Here is an 8,819-nt window from a genome sequence, read left to right on the forward strand (position 1 = left end):
AGGGCGAAGCTCTGCTTTTCGACAGTTATAATTTGTACTTCCACCACGCTGGTCTATTAGATTCAGTAAAGAGAGATNACAGTTATACTTTGTACTTCCACCACGCTGGTCTATTAGGGTCAGTAAAGAGAGATCTCTTGTCGCAACCAAGAAGACTTAGTTTTTCTTGCTGACCCACAAGTCTCCGTGATTATCCTAATTTATCGTCGAAGTCTATAACATCCTGAGACATCGCCATTGTGACGTCTAGCTGTCATCGAGAGACCACGCTTACGACATCACCGGTGGCAGCGACGACATTACAGTTAGGACTTTAAGGTCCAAGGTCCCAAACTAAAGCTAGGTGACTGGAGAAGCGAGAATTATGGTTAAATCCCTAAATGCGAATTGTTCCAATCAGCCGTAATTATGGTAGTAACTTAGAGGCGGAGCTGAATCTGTGAAGATTTCTTGCTTCAAAGCAGAGTCAGTCTTCGAGAAGAGTCTCTGAATAACTCTCCAAGTGTACAGCCGAAAAATTAGCATCACTGACAGCTTGGTTCGAAAGCCAAAGTTAAAAACTAAATTATGTTTAAGACTGTTACTGGAAAAATCTCTGAATAACTCTGCAAAATTAATTAGACGCAAAAATTAGTGTGAATCTTAATTTGTCTCAAAGTTTTAAGTGAAAGTGTAATCACTTCTATGTGTTGTGCTAAAAAGCAGTCGTTAAATAAGTAGCCAGGATCCGAGCGCAAAAGTTTGAGTGATTTCAAGTTTGTTTAAGGAATTAAGGACAAGTGCTGTTACCTGAACATCAAAGTGCTCATTAAACAGTGTGTGATAGTGCCTAGCTATAAACACTCTTATATTTCCCGCTAACGCAAGGCCTGTATGCACCCTGAGACAGAATCTCATCGCTCTAGTGCGAATGCAATACCTATCAGCGGTAGTTTCCGGTTCATCCCCCCTTTTCCTGAAATGTAAGCCTTTATAGTAAGCTTACTGTCGCACAGCATTCAGGCAACCCATATCCCGCAAACAACAAATACCCATAACAATAAAAAGGGAAGAACTGGACAAGAAGGACGCAGCAGCAACGAGAATATTCGATATATATAGCCGTCAGTAGGACGTTCTGCTATCAGCAGGATGCTGTCTAGTTCATCCCACTATCCACATAACAGCACTAAGGATACGGCAGATGGGATTGGCGATAATGCAATATATCAGCCAATGTCAACTCTAACCGTCCATCTCTGGCAGTCCTCTGAAGAGCCCTTTGGTTGCTGGTTGCATCTGCTCCTCTAGCCGTTCACTCTCACCTGTTGTTACTTCGAGTAGGCAGGTTGCTGCTGCGTCCTTCCTATCCAGTTCTGTTTCCCTTTTTGTTGTTCGGGTGGATAATAGTTTGCAGGGTATGGGTTATCGGAGTGCTGGGCGCCAGTAAGCTTACTGTAACGGCTTACATTTCGGGGAAAAGGGGGGATGAACTGGAAACTACAGGTGCTGGTACCGCGTTCTCACTGGGGCGATGAGATTCGGTCTCAGGGTGAATACGGGCCTCGCGTCTGCGGGAAAGAGAAGAGTGTTTTAGGTAGGCACTAACACACACTGTTTAATTAGCCGATCTTGCTATACACGTACATGTAACAGCACTTGTTGAACTTCCTTAAAACAACTGGAAATCTCTCCAACGTTGGCGACCGGATCCCTGGCTACTTAGTTAGCGGCTGTTTCTTTTAGCACAACCCCTAGAATTGCACTTTCACTTATACTTTTAGCACAAAGAAAATTTCACGTTAAATTTAGAAGAGTTATCCAGAGATTGTTCCTGCAAACACTTAAAAGTCTTCTCTGCCTCACTGAGACATCGACAAGTTTTGGGATGAGGACTCATGAGGTACTTTTTAAGAGGAAAAGCTTCATCACCAGCTATAATGTATGGTAAAGGAAGGCCCCCTAAATTTTCATCTGGAGGCAATTCAAGTTTTTTACTTGCTAAGCGCTTACCAGTATTATTGTTGGCAAACACATTTCCGTCACTAACTCTCCCATATTGCCCTACATCTACACAGAAGAACGTTTTATTAGAATCAACTAATGCCAGCAATACAACAGAATGATATCTTTTGTTGTTGAAGAATTTGGAGCCTCGTAACGAAGGGGCTTTAATACGAACATGTTAGCCATCAATCGCTGCGACACAGTGAGGAAATTTTCACTTTTCTTTGAATCTCTTTCACTTGCTCTCCAAATATCTTAATTGGGCTTAGGCATGACTTTAGGTTGCACAATTTTCCAAATAGCTTAACAAACATTTTCAACAATGTCACTGAGTGTAGACCTACCCACGCGATAGGTGAAAGCCATGGATCAAACGAATTCCCAGTTACCAGGTACCTGCAAGGAAGAAGAAATATTATGATTATTTGTCGTATTTTACCAGGACCAAGTACATTCTTATATGCATTATAATTTGTTGCGGCGTGTGTCCGCAGTGGAGAATTTGAAAGTCGATTGGAAGAAACTGCAGGATAGTCACGGACAAGCTATGAACATAAGAAGGACAAAAAGTGGTCAGGGTGCTAGGAAAATGAAGCCGTGGAAGTACGAGGCGCTAATGTCTTTCCTATTGTCTGACCTAACTCCACGGCAGTAAGTGCAATTTCTGATGTTGTACGTACTTCGATATGCATATGTTTTGTTTTCTTCTTCCGAAGAACTGAATCCAATATCGACGTAGTTGAGGAAACTGAGGAGCGTGAGGACGGCGTGGGACTCATGTTGGGTGAGGAAGAAGAAGGACTACAAAGAGAATCAGCCTTTCGAAACAGAAGAGAAAGCGGGAGTAAAAACGGCATGGAAGAGAAGGAAAGGATAGAAAACAACCAGGTGAGCTTGAGTATTTCTTTGCCAATGTGTGCGAAAGTTCAAGCGCCTTCCTCATTGTTTTCAACTAAAGGTAAAGCAAGACGTTATGAAGGGAATTTTAAATGCAGAAATGGAGTGCTTTGGCGCTGAGTCATCCATTTTTTCAACCGAATTCTGCCGTCAAGCACAACCTTCTCCTGCTGCTAGTCAGTCTTCATCTGAAGCCCGCGTTGCGACAACGGGCTACAATAATTAGGCGCAAGAAAACACTTCAAATCTTTGAATTGGAAGTGCAGGAAACAATGACAGTTAATTTTGAATGATGATGTCAACTAGTACCCCTTCTGTGACCTATATGTAGCATATAGTCTTTGTTAAAATACTGTTAATGATTTACTCACTGTGATTTGTTTTTGATAATATGTGTAATTGTTATGGGTTAAATATAATTAATTTGTATTTATATCATTGGTGGAACTTGTCCTGTATTTTCTTAAACTATTACTATATCCACTGTTCTTCCAGCCGTGTAAGGATTAATGGAAAGTAAATAAATGAATTAATGTCTGTTTTAGTACATGATGTAATGTAGTTCATACACCATGTTTGTAATGACTACTGATGAAGTATTTCAAGATTTTGAGACAATATGTAATACTCTTCCAGGGCTATGGTATGGGGTGAAGAGTTGGGTTTTCCTGTACTACTGATTCTGCTATAATGCTGCACAATAAAGTTCTGTGCAGCAGACATTTCTCTGAATGTGATTTCACAACAGCTGAAGTGGGTACACCTTAACAGAAGTGCAGTTCCATATGGCACAGATTCTACTGCACAGTCACTCCCACAACCTCCTCATCATTCATTACACACCTCTTCCTTTGATCCCTTGTCTTCAGGTTTAACTCCTGAACGTGAGCTTAATGTCCTACCGCCCACCAGAATCTACAGCAAGACACTTGTACCCTCTGCTGTAGCACCTGTTCCTCTCCATGCAGACAGTCCTTCCACTTCCTTTCAAATATCTGCAATCCAATCATCACCAAGAGTCGGCAACACTTCTTCAGTGAAAGGTGCCTCTTATCACTTTGGCTCTGAAAATATTGTAACGTGTTTCGTTACAGAATACACCGTAGAGATGGTTAATTGGTTTATTTAACAATCTATAAGTAACGGCTACAATTACTTATCACACAGTTGCGGGGTTTCACAGTTTATAACCCTTTTTTTTTATTTCTCCAATTTATTATACAATCTATCCAGTTATATTGGATAATAACTAGTTATGATGACTATAAAAGTAATTTAACATGTAGAACGTGTTCCAATGAACTCGTTCTATATGTAATTTAACTAATTATAGTCAATTAATTAATTGTTTTACAAGATTAGATAGCAAATCTGGTTAACAGTTCTGACGGTTTAAATCTGCAAAGCCTCCTGACTTCTTCTTCATCGTAGAGGTGCGTCGCTAAGGAATTCGGGTGCTTCCGGAGGCGTGCCTGATATTTTTTACTGGAGAGCATGATTTCCTCGCGTACTGTTGGAATTCCCAGGTCCTTGTGTAGGACAAAGTTTGGTACGTACCATGGTGCGTTAACTATTACACGCAGTACCATATTTTGGAATCGTTGAAGAATTTCGATGTTGGAGTTGCTAGCGGTACCCCATAAGGGTATGCCATAGGTCCATATCGGTTTTAGTATAGTTTTATATAATAGGATCTTGTTCTCTGTTGAGAGCTCCGAATGGCGTCCCAGCATCCAATACATCTTGTGGAATTTAATTCTGAGCTGTGTGCGTTTGGTCTTGATATGTTTTTGCCATGTGAGTCTTTTGTCCAGGTGCATGCCAAGATATTTGGCGTCGTCTGCTTGCGGAATTTGAGAATTATTGAGTTGTACTGCAGGGCAGTTGTCATGTTTCATGGTAAATGTTACATGAGTAGACTTATCTTCGTTGGCCTTCATGCGCCATTTGTTGAGCCAATGTTGGATGTTATTTAGGTGATTTTGTAGGTGCCAGGAAGCGATGAGGGGGTTGCTGTGTGACGCTAGGATAACTGTGTCGTCAGCAAACGTGGCTGTGGTTGTTTGTTGAGTTGTAGGGAGATCAGATGTATAGAGCAAGTATAAGACAGGCCCCAATACGCTGCCTTGGAGTACACCAAATAATATTGGATACAGGTCTGTGTATACTTCCTGCTGTTTTATGAGGTAGTACCTTTGTGTAAGATAGGATCGCAGTGTGGCGTACATTTGATGTGGTAGTGCTTGTTTTAATTTGTAGCATAATCCCACATCCCATACCTTATCAAAAGCTTGACTGATGTCAAGGAACACTGTTGAGCAGTAGCGTTTTGCTTCGAGAGCTTTGTTGATTGTGTTGACCACCCTATGGACTTGTTCTGTGGTGGCGTGTCTGTTTCTGAATCCAAATTTATGTTTAGGGACTAAGCTTTGGGCTTCCAATACCGGATTAAGTCGTTTCAGGAGTAATTTTTCCAGTACTTTAGAGAGGACTGGGATCAAGCTTATTGGTCTGTAGGATGTGACTTCTGTTTTGTTTTTTCCAGGTTTTGGGATCATAATGATTTGTGATACTTTCCATAGTGATGGATAGTATTCTAGTCTTAACACAGCATTGAATATATGCGTTATTTTTTGGATGCATGTTTTCGAAATTTCTTTTAAGACTTTCCCTGTGATTAAATCAAATCCAGGAGCTTTCTTTGGATTTAGATCCCTTTTGATGATTGACTCGACCTCTTTGTATTTGAAGTTGCGCATAGGTTGATGCATCTGATAGGGAGCGTCAAGGTAATTATGGATTTCATTTTCTTCAACTGGTGTAAGTTTAGGGCCGTGTGGTTGGAACACTTTGGAAAGGTGTGTGGCGAATGTTGTTGCCTTCACTTGGTTATTTCGTGCCCAGTTTCCGTCGGCAGTTTGCAGTGGTGGTACTAATTCCTGAGGTCTGCTCAGTTTCCGTGTTGCTTTAAAGAGTGAGTAGTTGGTGGTGTCGGTTGCGGTTAATCCTTTGAGGTGCACCTGGATATGTTCGTTTTTAAGGTGATGAAGTAGATTTTTTAGGTCTTTAGCTTTTTGTTGAATATTTTTCGGTCATAGTCGGATCTGGTGTGTTGCCATCTTTTGCGGGCTTTTCTTTTTTCCGCAATCTGTTGTTTAACGATAATTGGACATGTCTCTTTGAGGCAGTTTTCATTTCGGTCTGGGGTGGCTTGCCATGCTGCCGTTTGTATGATTTTGGTTAGTCTCTCAACTTCAGAATCGATGTCGATTTCTGTTTTTAGAGGAGTTTCTAGTACAACTAGTGAATCCAATATTTCGCGAAACAAGTCCCAGTCTGTATATTTGCTATGTAGAGTGGGTTCTTTCCGTTTTTTTGTATTTGAGCATATAGAGTAACTATGATTGGGGTATGGTCAGATGTAAGGTCTAGTCTTGATTCTACGAGGAATTTCCTTCTGTCTAGCCCTTTAGTGATACAAAAATCTATTATATCCGGTTTCTTCCTTCTATCAGTTGGCCAATATGTGGGTTGTCCTGTTGATAGGTAGTTGAGATTATTGCGTTTCATGGTGGCAATTAATTCCCGTCCTTTGACGTTGGTGAGTCTGGAGCCCCATTGCACATGTTTGGAATTAAAATCTCCTCCCACTAGGAAAGTATTGCCTAGTGTTTGAAAAAAGTGTTCAAAATCTTTGGTTTTGTTATTATATTTGGGCGGACAATAGATAGATGAGAGTGTTAATTCGCTGGAGTGTTCCTGGATGACTACGCTGGTAGCTTGTATATTTTCTTGTTGGTATTCTTCTCGTTCATAATGTTTGATTTTGCGTCTGATGATTATTGCTCTACCTGCATGCGCTGTGCCATCTGAGTGGTTTGTGTGGTATACATTGAAGTTTGGTATTGTGAAATAGCTCTTCTGTGTAAAGTGCGTTTCCGATATTAGCATGATGTCGATATTATTATGTAATAAGAATGTTTTGATTTCCTGTGCATGTTGTGCTAATCCGTTGGCGTTCCAGATACCTATTTTTAAGATTTGAGCCATTTCGAGGGTTTGTTGTTAGAGGCTGATATGATGTTAGATGAGTTTCTAGTTGATCTGTGTAGTTGATTCATCACACGTTGCGGACCAGCTAACTCGTTAGCTAGAGGCAGGACGATGGGTGGTTGTGTCATTAGGGAGTTTTAGCGATAAGGGCTGTTATTAGGTTGAGTAGAGTCCCCATTTGATCCATTAGCTGTTTCATCATTTGTTTTAATTCAGTGAATTCATGAACTGGTTGTGATGTTGTAGGTAGATTTGATTGATCTTCAAATGGGATTGGCTGTATCACCTGCGGTTTTGTGATTTGTGCATATGTAACACCCGGTTGTGTGACTCTTGAGTAGTTCGTCCGATCTCGCAATGTTGGATACAGTTTTTGTTGTAATTGTTTATGAACTATACAGCCGCGATAATTGGCTGGGTGGTGCTCTTTGCAGTTGGCGCAAATTACGTCGTCATCATGCGTTTTTTTGGACAGTCTTTGGTTAAATGATTTCTGGCACATTTAACGCAGCAGGGTGTGTTGTGGCAATAGTTTTTTGTATGCCCGTATTTCTGACACCTCATGCATTGGGGGATTTCACGTCTGGTATGTGGTGCCTCAAATTGGACACATGTATTTAAAAGTAACTTGATGTTGTATATATCTTTATTATTAGTTTGTGCCTTAAGGTCAACAAAGAACAGTGGCAAGGGTAAATTGGTGTGTCGTTGCTTGACGTTCCAAATGTTGGTAACTTCATGTCCTTCTTCCGCTAGACTGTGGGTAATTTCTTTGAGGTCAGTGGACGGATGTATGTTTTTTAGGACCACTCGAAAAGTTTTATCTTTTTTGGGTTTGTAGGTGTGGAATTCTTTTTTTTTTTCCATTAGTGCTTTGAGTATTGTACTATACACTTCACTCTTTAATGGCTGTATCTTTACTTGATCGTGTCTTATCGTTTTTGTGATGTAGCTATCTTTAGCCAGTTCATTCAGCAATTGAATCAGTGGTTGAATATGTTTGACACCGGTTACATAGATAGGTGGTGGCTTTGGTTCTTTGTTTGTATTGGCTGTCGTGGTCTCCATTTCTTCTGTAGGGAGGTTTTCGTATCTGTTGTGAGTAGGTGTTGGTTGATCTAGCCAATAGGCTTGCTTTTTCTTTTGAGTCAGTCTATCTCCAGTTTCATCACTGTTTCTGTTTCGCTTCTTGCCATAGTGGACCGTTTGCCATTCATGTTTCTGATGATTTGGTAGTGGGGGATATTCTGCAGGTGATGACTGCTTAGGGTTGTATATTGGTATGTTGAGTGGTGGTTGACTGCAGTACTTTGCAGCATTTGAGTAGGAATTGCGTTGTTGTATATTTTGTTGTGATAGCATAGGTAATGGTATATGCTGATATGGTGTTGTTGTAGCTTGATCCCTAGACAAGTTCATACTTGATGGTGTAGTAGCTATGTATGGTAGTGAGCGTAGGCCCTAGGCCGTACTCTCGCAATTTTTATTTGAAGTTCTATTGCAGATGTGTTGTGTTATCTAGGTTTAATGAGTGATATAAGTACGTGCTATTTGTTGATAGTCGATAGTCCGGAGGCGCGAGCCCTGTTGCACTGGCTATGTTCGCGATGGCAGAGCACACTGTGTATGTCGGTATCGCTCAACTTCCGTAGCGGAACTAGTTTATAACCCCAATCGCATTAATCTGTTACCACTGTTGCGGGGTTTCACGCTTTATAACCCTATGCGCAAATCAGCTCACTCTGCCTTCAGTAGTCTACACGTATTAATAACGCGGGAGCTATACAAGTCTCCCTGAATTACACACTCCAGATATAACTGGTTATCACGAGCTATCACTGATTCTCGCACACGCGTCTGTAGCTCGTAACTTGCGAACTGAG

Source organism: Cryptotermes secundus, unplaced genomic scaffold (assembly GCF_002891405.2).
Source record: "Cryptotermes secundus unplaced genomic scaffold, Csec_1.0 scaffold1220, whole genome shotgun sequence".
In the NCBI taxonomy this organism is placed as follows: Eukaryota; Metazoa; Arthropoda; class Insecta; order Blattodea; family Kalotermitidae; genus Cryptotermes; species Cryptotermes secundus.